General features: G+C 43.5%; 1 long non-coding RNA gene and 7 other non-coding genes across 8 annotated transcripts; 1 reads left to right on the forward strand and 7 right to left on the reverse strand.

The window, feature by feature from the left end:
- Positions 1-55: 55 nt before the first annotated feature.
- LOC127609479 (U1 spliceosomal RNA) lies at positions 56-219 on the reverse strand. Its single transcript, XR_007964608.1, has one exon. It is a non-coding gene; the product is annotated as a U1 spliceosomal RNA (small nuclear RNA).
- An 839-nt stretch (positions 220-1,058) lies between these two features.
- On the reverse strand, positions 1,059-1,248 carry LOC127609501 (U2 spliceosomal RNA). The gene has a single exon (XR_007964630.1). It is a non-coding gene; the product is annotated as a U2 spliceosomal RNA (small nuclear RNA).
- A 2,858-nt stretch (positions 1,249-4,106) lies between these two features.
- Positions 4,107-4,270, reverse strand: LOC127609492 (U1 spliceosomal RNA). Its single transcript, XR_007964620.1, has one exon. It is a non-coding gene; the product is annotated as a U1 spliceosomal RNA (small nuclear RNA).
- Positions 4,271-5,125: 855 nt separating this feature from the next.
- Positions 5,126-5,315, reverse strand: LOC127609490 (U2 spliceosomal RNA). The gene has a single exon (XR_007964619.1). It is a non-coding gene; the product is annotated as a U2 spliceosomal RNA (small nuclear RNA).
- Positions 5,316-9,006: 3,691 nt separating this feature from the next.
- Positions 9,007-10,448, reverse strand: LOC127609296 (uncharacterized). The gene is made up of 3 exons (XR_007964516.1): positions 9,961-10,448; positions 9,686-9,799; positions 9,007-9,584 (listed from the first exon to the last, which is right to left on the reverse strand). It is a non-coding gene; the product is annotated as an uncharacterized LOC127609296 (long non-coding RNA).
- A 160-nt stretch (positions 10,449-10,608) lies between these two features.
- On the reverse strand, positions 10,609-10,772 carry LOC127609504 (U1 spliceosomal RNA). The gene has a single exon (XR_007964632.1). It is a non-coding gene; the product is annotated as a U1 spliceosomal RNA (small nuclear RNA).
- Positions 10,773-11,611: 839 nt separating this feature from the next.
- On the reverse strand, positions 11,612-11,801 carry LOC127609483 (U2 spliceosomal RNA). Its single transcript, XR_007964611.1, has one exon. It is a non-coding gene; the product is annotated as a U2 spliceosomal RNA (small nuclear RNA).
- A 1,334-nt stretch (positions 11,802-13,135) lies between these two features.
- On the forward strand, positions 13,136-13,325 carry LOC127609493 (U2 spliceosomal RNA). The gene has a single exon (XR_007964621.1). It is a non-coding gene; the product is annotated as a U2 spliceosomal RNA (small nuclear RNA).
- The last annotated feature ends 601 nt before the right edge of the window (positions 13,326-13,926 follow it).

Here is a 13,926-nt window from a genome sequence, read left to right on the forward strand (position 1 = left end):
TTGTTCACAACAATAATACTATCATAAAGAAGCAATCTGCCATTCACCGGTGAATCAGGGGAGAGCGCGAACGCAGTCCCCCACTACCAGAAATTATGCAGTCGAGATTCCCACATTTGGGGAATTCGCAGGGGTCAGCACAGCCGGAGTGCAATGGCTGAGCCTCGCCCTGGGTGAACCACCTTCTTGATCATGGTATCTCCCCTGCCAGGTAAGTATGAGTTGTACAAGTCACCAGCCCACAGTCTTCAGCACACACACCATCTTCAGTCACGGGATCCTCTACCAAACGCACATAAACTCACTGGCTGAGGCAACATCCGTAGTACCTTTGGATTGTGTCATGAACTAACCCATTTTAAGTGAGGTCAAAAGAATTTGCAAAAACAATCCCATCATTCATTGCTTCTTTTCGCCCAAGAATGCAAAGCCAGAATCGTCCCTCCCCACAACAACTCACTTTGTGTTTCTTTTTGTGGTCAGGAACAGAATTTAATGCTGCTGCCATCTCGCGGTGTTTGTAACACCAAACAATCTTTCGCGACACTTGATTTAAATACATTTTAGATGAGTCAACTACTAATATTTATTAGCACAGTATTAAAAAAATCTACATTCGGAAATGTACGTTTGAATCCTTATCCTTTTATACTGAGCTCTTTGATTGTTTTTATCTTGAAGGCAAAAAAAGAAAAAAATAATCCAGAAAATTTGAGAGACTTGCAACATTTTTAAAAACTCCGAGAAAAAGGACTAGCATTAAGGTTGATTGAGAATCATGTCAATCTCACAAGAGTTACTGCTTCAAAAAATTAGTTGATGGGAGACGCAACTTTCTTGGAATAGGTTCTACCCCACTGAAAAAGATTAACATTCACATTTCAGAAACTTAATCTTTCAAAGATGGATTTTTATCCATCTACAATAATGGACCACATTTACAAGCTTCACCTTTGAAGTATCAAAACATAAAAAACTTTCATACCAACTCTGATGATGATTACAAGTATGGAAAGACAGCACTTATTTTCGTAAGTAGTATTGCTATTGACCATCAGAGGGTGTGCACCGTTCCTGGAGGTACTGCAATACCAGGTCGATGCGTGGAGTGGACGGAGCAAGCCCCTATTCCATCTCCCAGTTCCAAAAATCAATTTAATAAATGGTCCCCGATAGGGGACGTATCAGATATTAAACTGATAAGAACAGATACTACACTTGATCCTAGCCAAAAGGCCGAGAAGCGATAACTCCGAACTGCCTCAAGGGACAATGTCATTCCCGACAGTGCTGGCTACAGTCATGGTGACAAAAGTCAAATCACCACAAACAAAACGCATTTACACGCCAAACAACAATTACAAACAGTTAAGTGATAATGAGGCCAACTGTGTGGTTTGCTAGCCTGCAAATGAAACAAAAGTGAAGCAATACCGATCGGTCGCCCGTGCAGCATTGGGTCTTTCTGACCACAATTTAATCCACTTAATACCTACATACAGACAGAAAGTCAAATGTGCTAACCCGATTATTAAGACTGTGAAAAAATGGACAGATGAAGCAAAGCTAGCTCTACAAGAATGCTTAGATTGCACTGACTGGGGTGTCTTTGAAACTTCAACGGGCACACTGGATGAATACACAGACACTGTAACATCATACATCAGTTTCTGTGAGGACATGTGTGTACCAACGAAGTCCTTCCGCTCCTTCAACAATAACAAGCCATGGTTTACTCCCAAACTCAGGCAACTCAAGAAAGAGAAAGAGGCCGCATTTAGAAGTGGAGATCGGGCACTGTACAAACACGCCCGAAACCAATTGACAAAGGAAATTAACATCGCTAAGAGAAGCTATGCAGAGAGGCTGAAAAGACAGTTCTCTGCTAACGACTCTGCATCTGTGTGGAATGGCCTGAAAGCAATCACTAACTATAGAATGCCATCCTCCCAAACAGTGGACAATAAGGGTCTTGCTAATGAACTAAACATGTTTTTCTGCCGATTTGAAAAGGACACTCCCATTTCCCACACACACCCACCTCTACCAGAAACTACTCTATCTACATCCCCCACCCCCACACCCTCTTTTTCTCCACTACAAATCCACGAACAAGACGTGAGACGGCTCTTCAATCAGCAGAAGATCAAGAAAGCTGCGGGGCCCGACAAAGTGGCCCCCTCCTGCCTGAAAGTCTGCGCTGACCAGCTGGCTCCGGTCTTCACACAAATCTTCAACAGATCCCTGGAGCTGTGTGAGGTCCCATCCTGCTTCAAACAGTCTACCATCATGCCAGTTGCCAAGAAATCGGCAACATCGGAACTGAACGACTATAGGCCCGTCGCCCTGACGTCTGTGGTCATGAAGTCCTTTGAACGCCTTGTGCTGAACCACCTAAAGAACGTCACCGGACCCCTGCTGGACCCTCTCCAGTTTGCTACCGGGCAAACGGTCTGTGGAAGACGCAGTCAACATAGGTCTGCACTACATCCTCGAGCACCTCGACAGCAGAGGGACCTACGCAATAATTCTGTTTGTGGATTTCAGCTCTGCATTCAACACCGTCATCCCAGAACTCCTCACTCCTAACTTCTCCACCTCGGTGTGTTCCCTACAATCTGCCAGTGGATCCTCAGCTTCTTGACGGGACGGACACAACAGGTGAGACTGGGAGCAACAACATCATCAACACGCACCACCAGCACTGGAGCCCCACAGGGATGTGTCCTCTCTCCACTGCTCTTCTCCCTCTACACAAACGACTGCACCTCAACAAATCCAGCTGTCAAACTCATAAAGTTCGCAGACGACACCACGGTCATCGGTCTTATCAAAGACGGCGACGAGTCTGCGTACCGCCAACAAGTGGAGCAGCTGGAGCTCTGGTGCAGACGACACAACCTCGGGCTGAACACGCTCAAGACTGTAGAGATGATCGTGGACTTCAGGAAACATTCTTCTCCACAGTTGCCCCTCACACTATCCAACTGCCCTGTGTCAACCGTCGAGACCTTCAAGTTCCTGGGAATCACAGTCTCCCAGGACATGAAGTGGGAAGTCAACACCATCTCCATCCTGAAAAGGGCCCAGCCGAGGATGTACTTCCTGAGGCTGCCGAGGAAGCACGGTCTGCCACAGGAGGTGCTACGACAGTTCTACACGGCATTCATCGAATCAATCCTGTGTTCTTCCATCACGGTTTGGTTTGGGGCCGCCACAAAAAAGGACAAAATACGACTTCAACGGACAGTTAGGACGGCGGAAAAAATCATTGGCACCGGCCTACCCACTCTTGAGGACTTGCACACTGCAAGGATCAAGACAAGGGCACGGAAAATACTCCTGGATCCCCCGCACCCTGCCCACCATCTTTTCCAGCTACTCCCCTCAGGCAGGCGCTACAGATCCATGCGCACCAAATCCAGCAGACACTTAAACAGCTTCTTCCCTCTAGCCATTAACTCCCTAAACAGTCACTGACGTGGTCACTCTCTTGTACTACAAATACTGCTACTGGTCACTCTAAAATGGTTCAATGATTTTCTGCACCAACTGTACAAACTGTCACCGTATTGTATTCTACCACTGATCACTTTAGCTCTGCTTGATACTTTGCACATTGTCTCACTTACATTACGAAATGCCCTTGCATACCTATTTGTCATGTCCTTGTTTACGATGATACTAATGCAGCGTGTTATACCGGAGACAAATTCCTTGTGTGTTCTACATACTTGTCCAATAAAGATGATTCGGATTCTCAACTGCTAGGTATTGTGGGTCAAGTATGTCCAATAGGAAAGCAGCAATGCAACGTACCCCATTTTCTGCTACCACAATGTTTTAGGTGGACAAATAACCCAATGAGGGATTTCCAGTGACGGAACATAAATGTAGCTGTTATTTTAATTTTGTGATGAAAAGCCATATTTGATCAACATTTGACAGAAAGACTGGAACTCATGCAGCTCTCCTCAACCCATTCACTATATCAGCACCAGCGCCATTTCAACTACTCCGCAACCTTTGTGTGAACTTTATTTGTTGTTAAACTTGTTCACAGAATTAAGATCACAATGATAACAATTTGCCATTGACCAGTGAATCAGGGGAGAGCGCGAACGCAGTCCCCCACTACCAGAAATTATGCAGTCGAGATTCCCACATTTGGGGAATTCGCAGGGGTCAGCACAGCCGGAGTGCAATGGCTGAGCCTCGCCCTGGGTGAACCACCTTCTTGATCATGGTATCTCCCCTGCCAGGTAAGTATGAGTTGTACAAGTCACCAGCCCACAGTCTTCAGCACACACACCATCTTCAGTCACGGGATCCTCTACCAAACGCACATAAACTCACTGGCTGAGGCAACATCCGTAGTACCTTTGGATTGTGTCATGAACTAACCCATTTTAAGTGAGGTCAAAAGAATTTGCAAAAACAATCCCATCATTCATTGCTTCTTTTCGCCCAAGAATGCAAAGCCAGAATCGTCCCTCCCCCCCAACAACTCAGTTTGTGTTTCTTTTTGTGGTCAGGAACAGAATTTAATGCTGCTGCCATCTCGCGGTGTTTGTAACACCAAACAATCTTTCGCGACACTTGATTTAAATACATTTTAGATGAGTCAACTACTAATATTTATTAGCACAGTATTAAAAAAATCTACATTCGGAAATGTACGTTTGAATCCTTATCCTTTTATATTGAGCTCTTTGATTGTTTTTATCTTGAAGGCAAAAAAAGAAAAAAATAATCCAGAAAATTTGAGAGACTTGCAACATTTTTAAAATCTCCGGGAAAAAGGACTAGCATTAAGGTTGATTGAGAATCATGTCAATCTCACAAGAGTTACTGCTTCAAAAAATTAGTTGATGGGAGACGCAACTTTCTTGGAATAGGTTCTACCCCACTGAAAAAGATTAACATTCACATTTCAGAAACTTAATCTTTCAAAGATGGATTTTTATCCATCTACAATAATGGACCACATTTTCAAGCTTCACCTTTGAAGTATCAAAACATAAAAAACTTTCATACCAATTCTGATATTACACTTCTAAGTGATGATTACAAGTATGGAAAGACAGCACTTATTTTCATAAGTAATATTGCTATTGACCATCAGAGGGTGTGCACCGTTCCTGGAGGTACTGCAATACCAGGTCGATGCGTGGAGTGGACGGAGCAAGCCCCTATTCCATCTCCCAGTTCCAAAAATCAATTTAATATATGGTCCCCGATAGAGGACGTATCAGATATTAAACTGATAAGAACAGATACTACACTTGATCTTAGCCAAAAGGCCGAGAAGCGATAACTCCGAACTGCCTCAAGGGACAATGTCATTCCCGACAGTGCTGGCTACAGTCATGGTGACAAAAGTCAAATCACCACAAACAAAACGCATTTACACACCAAACAACAATTACAAACAGTTAAGTGATAATGAGGCCAACTGTGTGGTTTGCTAGCCTGCAAATGAAACAAAAGTGAAGCAATACCGATCGGTCGCCCGTGCAGCATTGGGTCTTTCTGACCACAATTTAATCCACTTAATACCTACATACAGACAGAAAGTCAAATGTGCTAACCCGATTATTAAGACTGTGAAAAAATGGACAGATGAAGCAAAGCTAGCTCTACAAGAATGCTTAGATTGCACTGACTGGGGTGTCTTTGAAACTTCAACGGGCACACTGGATGAATACACAGACACTGTAACATCATACATCAGTTTCTGTGAGGACATGTGTGTACCAACGAAGTCCTTCCGCTCCTTCAACAATAACAAGCCATGGTTTACTCCCAAACTCAGGCAACTCAAGAAAGAGAAAGAGGCCGCATTTAGAAGTGGAGATCGGGCACTGTACAAACACGCCCGAAACCAATTGACAAAGGAAATTAACATCGCTAAGAGAAGCTATGCAGAGAGGCTGAAAAGACAGTTCTCTGCTAACGACTCTGCATCTGTGTGGAATGGCCTGAAAGCAATCACTAACTATAGAATGCCATCCTCCCAAACAGTGGACAATAAGGGTCTTGCTAATGAACTAAACATGTTTTTCTGCCGATTTGAAAAGGACACTCCCATTTCCCACACACACCCACCTCTACCAGAAACTACTCTATCTACATCCCCCACCCCCACACCCTCTTTTTCTCCACTACAAATCCACGAACAAGACGTGAGACGGCTCTTCAATCAGCAGAAGATCAAGAAAGCTGCGGGGCCCGACAAAGTGGCCCCCTCCTGCCTGAAAGTCTGCGCTGACCAGCTGGCTCCGGTCTTCACACAAATCTTCAACAGATCCCTGGAGCTGTGTGAGGTCCCATCCTGCTTCAAACAGTCTACCATCATGCCAGTTGCCAAGAAATCGGCAACATCGGAACTGAACGACTATAGGCCCGTCGCCCTGACGTCTGTGGTCATGAAGTCCTTTGAACGCCTTGTGCTGAACCACCTAAAGAACGTCACCGGACCCCTGCTGGACCCTCTCCAGTTTGCCTACCGGGCAAACGGTCTGTGGAAGACGCAGTCAACATAGGTCTGCACTACATCCTCGAGCACCTCGACAGCAGAGGGACCTACGCAATAATTCTGTTTGTGGATTTCAGCTCTGCATTCAACACCGTCATCCCAGAACTCCTCACTCCTAACTTCTCCACCTCGGTGTGTTCCCTACAATCTGCCAGTGGATCCTCAGCTTCTTGACGGGACGGACACAACAGGTGAGACTGGGAGCAACAACATCATCAACACGCACCACCAGCACTGGAGCCCCACAGGGATGTGTCCTCTCTCCACTGCTCTTCTCCCTCTACACAAACGACTGCACCTCAACAAATCCAGCTGTCAAACTCATAAAGTTCGCAGACGACACCACGGTCATCGGTCTTATCAAAGACGGCGACGAGTCTGCGTACCGCCAACAAGTGGAGCAGCTGGAGCTCTGGTGCAGACGACACAACCTCGGGCTGAACACGCTCAAGACTGTAGAGATGATCGTGGACTTCAGGAAACATTCTTCTCCACAGTTGCCCCTCACACTATCCAACTGCCCTGTGTCAACCGTCGAGACCTTCAAGTTCCTGGGAATCACAGTCTCCCAGGACATGAAGTGGGAAGTCAACACCATCTCCATCCTGAAAAGGGCCCAGCCGAGGATGTACTTCCTGAGGCTGCCGAGGAAGCATGGTCTGCCACAGGAGGTGCTACGACAGTTCTACACGGCAGTCATCGAATCAATCCTGTGTTCTTCCATCACGGTTTGGTTTGGGGCCGCCACAAAAAAGGACAAAATACGACTTCAACGGACAGTTAGGACGGCGGAAAAAATCATTGGCACCGGCCTACCCACTCTTGAGGACTTGCACACTGCAAGGATCAAGACAAGGGCACGGAAAATACTCCTGGATCCCCCGCACCCTGCCCACCATCTTTTCCAGCTACTCCCCTCAGGCAGGCGCTACAGATCCATGCGCACCAAATCCAGCAGACACTTAAACAGCTTCTTCCCTCTAGCCATTAACTCCCTAAACAGTCACTGACGTGGTCACTCTCTTGTACTACAAATACTGCTACTGGTCACTCTAAAATGGTTCAATGATTTTCTGCACCAACTGTACAAACTGTCACCGTATTGTATTCTACCACTGATCACTTTAGCTCTGCTTGATACTTTGCACATTGTCTCACTTACATTACGAAATGCCCTTGCATACCTATTTGTCATGTCCTTGTTTACGATGATACTAATGCAGCGTGTTATACCGGAGACAAATTCTTTGTGTGTTCTACATACTTGTCCAATAAAGATGATTCGGATTCTCAACTGCTAGGTATTGTGGGTCAAGTATGTCCAATAGGAAAGCAGCAATGCAACGTACCCCATTTTCTGCTACCACAATGTTTTAGGTGGACAAATAACCCAATGAGGGATTTCCAGTGACGGAACATAAATGTAGCTGTTATTTTAATTTTGTGATGAAAAGCCATATTTGATCAACATTTGACAGAAAGACTGGAACTCATGCAGCTCTCCTCAACCCACTCACTATATCAGCACCAGCGCCATTTCAACTACTCCGCAACCTTTGTGTTAGTGATGGGTCCATGAGGCCTCATGAGGCGTGTCGACACACTGACACACTGTGTTGATACTGTGCTGATACTGTGTCACTGACCACTGCCACCTGCTGGACCTTCAAGATCCCTGCATCCAACCCACTCAACAGACTGAACTGACTGATAATTTTTTTGTATATTGAACATATAATATAATATACAATTCGGTAATAAATTGGCAAAAAGTGAATGTAAGATATAAAAAAAGGAAAAGAAAATAGTCATCATCACAAATATGTGTTCAAAGGAGTAGAAAGAAGTAAAAAAAACCCTAGAGTCCTACCCCTTCTTATATATGAATTGATCATTTTTCAAAATAGAAAAGAAAGTCTACATATCAACAAATGCTTTTACCCTTATGTATGCTGTACTTATACATTTTTACAACTTTAGGTTTGTATATACAGTACATACTCATTGGAGCACAAGTATATGTCGATTTTCTCATATTCATAATGGATGCTACATTTCATTAATATATTAAATAATCTCATCAATGTATTGCTATATTTCATGGGTGTATCGAATTTATTAGCTTAATTCTGATTTGTGTAGTTGTCTTGTACTACTCTCAAATTCATTTTTAATCTCAGCAAGAGAGTTACTCATTTTACTGGTCCGTTTCAGAATCATTCCACAGATTTACACCTATTACAGATACACTCCTTTGCGTGATGTTTGTTCGTGTTTTGGATTCTTCTGTATAGGTTAGTACCCCTTAAATTATGACAACTTTCTCGAATTTTAAAAAGCTTCTGGATGTTTTGGCAAAGGAGGTTATCGTGTGCTTTGTACATTGATTGGGCGATTTTGAAGTCAACCAGGTCATGAGATTTCATTGTTTAATTTGATAAACAGTGGATTTGTGGATTCCGTCTATTTGGAGCCAGTGATTGTTTTAAAACTACAATACAAAGCAATCAGAACAGTGTTTTACTGGCATTTCCCCATATTTCCACACAATAGGTCAAATATGGAAGTAATAAAAGTGTGTACAAGGATTTCTTATTCAGCACATCCTTAGTTTTGGGAGGATCCCTATGGTTTGGGATATTTTTCTTTTATTATCTATTATGTAGCTGCCAGCACGGTTTTGCATCTACAACTGTTCCAAGACATTTTCATAAGGTCATTCATCGATTTGATGAAGTGTATACTATATCATTCACATCCATGCATTCATTCATTTTGCAACATTCAATGTGTTCAAATAATGTGAAGATCATTTGAATGAGGATGCTTGTGGGCTTTGATTTCACATGTTTATTGTGAAAAATAAGATGCTCCAATGTTTTAAACTTCAGCCTGTTGAGTCTTTTACAAGCAATTTCTCCTGCTGTGAAGAACACACGCTCACAAGGGATGGATGTGGCTGGCGTACAAAGGAACTCCTTTGCGAGGTGGGAGAGGTTTGGGAAAGAAGTGTGTTGGTCCTTCCAGTACAGCTGCTTCCTGGAACCTTGATTGTCAAACATGGAGTGGAGAGTCAACCAATAATTACTGATTGTCAATTAATCATCAACATAGCAACCGTGAAAAGATGAGTGAACGTTTGTATACCTGGCGTAATACCGGGTGTATCGCGAACTTCATTCTCATGCTTGGCCCGATAATGCCTCAGCATGGTGGAGGTGCTTCTGTTGGCGAATTGACTTGGCAAATTCGACATTTCACCTGTAATGAAATGTGAATAAGAAGTAACTAAGAGTTACCTTGAAGTGTATTCGGATTAGAATGGTACAACACGTCAATAATCTGAGAGGCACTCGGCGAGTGCCTCTCGCCGAGAGGCTCTCGGCGACAGAAGGCGATTTGAATAAATAAATAAATAATACCTTATTCTCCAGGACATCAAAATTGTCCCACACGGCGGATGATTTGCGTCTCTGCTCCATAATCGGCAAGGAAGGCAAGGCACGAACACGAAGTCTGCACTGACACGAGCTTCGACAAGCGAGCGTGAGTGAGGTCTGGCTTGTTTCGGCAGGTGTTCCTTATAAACACTGTGTGGCGGGCTTTTGCTGCGTCAACGCCCTCTGCACCGAGTCGACGCCCCCTGGACTAAGTGGCGCAGCCTGTACTGTGCCAAGCAGCCGATGCAGGTGCAGTTCACGTGTCAATTAGCAGCCTGGACTGTGTCAACGCAGCCGATGTGTCAATTAGCAGCCTGGACTGTGTCAACACAGTCGATGTGTCAATTAGCAGCCTGGACTGTGTCAACGCAGCCGGTGTGTCAATTAGAAGCCTGGACTGTGTCAACGCAGTTCACGTGTCAATCACGTGACGTAATGAGCCAGCACATGCATCGACACGTGGTTTGCTCTGTGAGCCCGGCGCATGTGGTTTGCTCTGTGAGCCCGGCGCATGAGTCAATGCATCGGTGTCGCTGGACCCATCACTACTTTGTGTGAACCTTATATGTTGTCAAACTTGTTCACAGAATTAAGATCACAACGATAACAATTTGCCATTGACCAGTGAATCAGGGGAGAGCGCGAACGCAGTCCCCCACTACCAGAAATTATGCAGTCGAGATTCCCACATTTGGGGAATTCGCAGGGGTCAGCACAGCCGGAGTGCAATGGCTGAGCCTCGCCCTGGGTGAACCACCTTCTTGATCATGGTATCTCCCCTGCCAGGTAAGTATGAGTTGTACAAGTCACCAGCCCACAGTCTTCAGCACACACACCATCTTCAGTCACGGGATCCTCTACCAAACGCACATAAACTCACTGGCTGAGGCAACATCCGTAGTACCTTTGGATTGTGTCATGAACTAACCCATTTTAAGTGAGGTCAAAAGAATTTGCAAAAACAATCCCATCATTCATTGCTTCTTTTCGCCCAAGAATGCAAAGCCAGAATCGTCCCTCCCCACAACAACTCACTTTGTGTTTCTTTTTGTGGTCAGGAACAGAATTTAATGCTGCTGCCATCTCGCGGTGTTTGTAACACCAAACAATCTTTCGCGACACTTGATTTAAATACATTTTAGATGAGTCAACTACTAATATTTATTAGCACAGTATTAAAAAAATCTACATTCGGAAATGTACGTTTGAATCCTTATCCTTTTATACTGAGCTCTTTGATTGTTTTTATCTTGAAGGCAAAAAAAGAAAAAAATAATCCAGAAAATTTGAGAGACTTGCAACATTTTTAAAAACTCCGAGAAAAAGGACTAGCATTAAGGTTGATTGAGAATCATGTCAATCTCACAAGAGTTACTGCTTCAAAAAATTAGTTGATGGGAGACGCAACTTTCTTGGAATAGGTTCTACCCCACTGAAAAAGATTAACATTCACATTTCAGAAACTTAATCTTTCAAAGATGGATTTTTATCCATCTACAATAATGGACCACATTTACAAGCTTCACCTTTGAAGTATCAAAACATAAAAAACTTTCATACCAACTCTGATGATGATTACAAGTATGGAAAGACAGCACTTATTTTCGTAAGTAGTATTGCTATTGACCATCAGAGGGTGTGCACCGTTCCTGGAGGTACTGCAATACCAGGTCGATGCGTGGAGTGGACGGAGCAAGCCCCTATTCCATCTCCCAGTTCCAAAAATCAATTTAATAAATGGTCCCCGATAGGGGACGTATCAGATATTAAACTGATAAGAACAGATACTACACTTGATCTTAGCCAAAAGGCCGAGAAGCGATAACTCCGAACTGCCTCAAGGGACAATGTCATTCCCGACAGTGCTGGCTACAGTCATGGTGACAAAAGTCAAATCACCACAAACAAAACGCATTTACACGCCAAACAACAATTACAAACAGTTAAGTGATAATGAGGCCAACTGTGTGGTTTGCTAGCCTGCAAATGAAACAAAAGTGAAGCAATACCGATCGGTCGCCCGTGCAGCATTGGGTCTTTCTGACCACAATTTAATCCACTTAATACCTACATACAGACAGAAAGTCAAATGTGCTAACCCGATTATTAAGACTGTGAAAAAATGGACAGATGAAGCAAAGCTAGCTCTACAAGAATGCTTAGATTGCACTGACTGGGGTGTCTTTGAAACTTCAACGGGCACACTGGATGAATACACAGACACTGTAACATCATACATCAGTTTCTGTGAGGACATGTGTGTACCAACGAAGTCCTTCCGCTCCTTCAACAATAACAAGCCATGGTTTACTCCCAAACTCAGGCAACTCAAGAAAGAGAAAGAGGCCGCATTTAGAAGTGGAGATCGGGCACTGTACAAACACGCCCGAAACCAATTGACAAAGGAAATTAACATCGCTAAGAGAAGCTATGCAGAGAGGCTGAAAAGACAGTTCTCTGCTAACGACTCTGCATCTGTGTGGAATGGCCTGAAAGCAATCACTAACTATAGAATGCCATCCTCCCAAACAGTGGACAATAAGGGTCTTGCTAATGAACTAAACATGTTTTTCTGCCGATTTGAAAAGGACACTCCCATTTCCCACAGTGCCCGATCTCCACTTCTAAATGCGGCCTCTTTCTCTTTCTTGAGTTGCCTGAGTTTGGGAGTAAACCATGGCTTGTTATTGTTGAAGGAGCGGAAGGACTTCGTTGGTACACACATGTCCTCACAGAAACTGATGTATGATGTTACAGTGTCTGTGTATTCATCCAGTGTGCCCGTTGAAGTTTCAAAGACGCCCCAGTCAGTGCAATCTAAGCATTCTTGTAGAGCTAGCTTTGCTTCATCTGTCCATTTTTTCACAGTCTTAATAATCGGGTTAGCACATTTGACTTTCTGTCTGTATGTAGGTATTAAGTGGATTAAATTGTGGTCAGAAAGACCCAATGCTGCACGGGCGACCGATCTGTATTGCTTCACTTTTGTTTCATTTGCAGGCTAGCAAACCACACAGTTGGCCTCATTATCACTTAACTGTTTGTAATTGTTGTTTGGTGTGTAAATGCGTTTTGTTTGTGGTGATTTGACTTTTGTCACCATGACTGTAGCCAGCACTGTCGGGAATGACATTGTCCCTTGAGGCAGTTCGGAGTTATCGCTTCTCGGCCTTTTGGCTAAGATCAAGTGTAGTATCTGTTCTTATCAGTTTAATATCTGATACGTCCTCTATCGGGGACCATATATTAAATTGATTTTTGGAACTGGGAGATGGAATAGGGGCTTGCTCCGTCCACTCCACGCATCGACCTGGTATTGCAGTACCTCCAGGAACGGTGCACACCCTCTGATGGTCAACAGCAATATTACTTATGAAAATAAGTGCTGTCTTTCCATACTTGTAATCATCACTTAGAAGTGTAATATCAGAATTGGTATGAAAGTTTTTTATGTTTTGATACTTCAAAGGTGAAGCTTGAAAATGTGGTCCATTATTGTAGATGGATAAAAATCCATCTTTGAAAGATTAAGTTTCTGAAATGTGAATGTTAATCTTTTTCAGTGGGGTAGAACCTATTCCAAGAAAGTTGCGTCTCCCATCAACTAATTTTTTGAAGCAGTAACTCTTGTGAGATTGACATGATTCTCAATCAACCTTAATGCTAGTCCTTTTTCCCGGAGATTTTAAAAATGTTGCAAGTCTCTCAAATTTTCTGGATTATTTTTTTCTTTTTTTGCCTTCAAGATAAAAACAATCAAAGAGCTCAATATAAAAGGATAAGGATTCAAACGTACATTTCCGAATGTAGATTTTTTTAATACTGTGCTAATAAATATTAGTAGTTGACTCATCTAAAATGTATTTAAATCAAGTGTCGCGAAAGATTGTTTGGTGTTACAAACACCGCGAGATGGCAGCAGCATTAAATTCTGTTCCTGACCACAAA

The sequence above is a fragment of the Hippocampus zosterae genome, chromosome 10, assembly GCF_025434085.1.
Source record: "Hippocampus zosterae strain Florida chromosome 10, ASM2543408v3, whole genome shotgun sequence".
Taxonomy (NCBI): domain Eukaryota; kingdom Metazoa; phylum Chordata; class Actinopteri; order Syngnathiformes; family Syngnathidae; genus Hippocampus; species Hippocampus zosterae.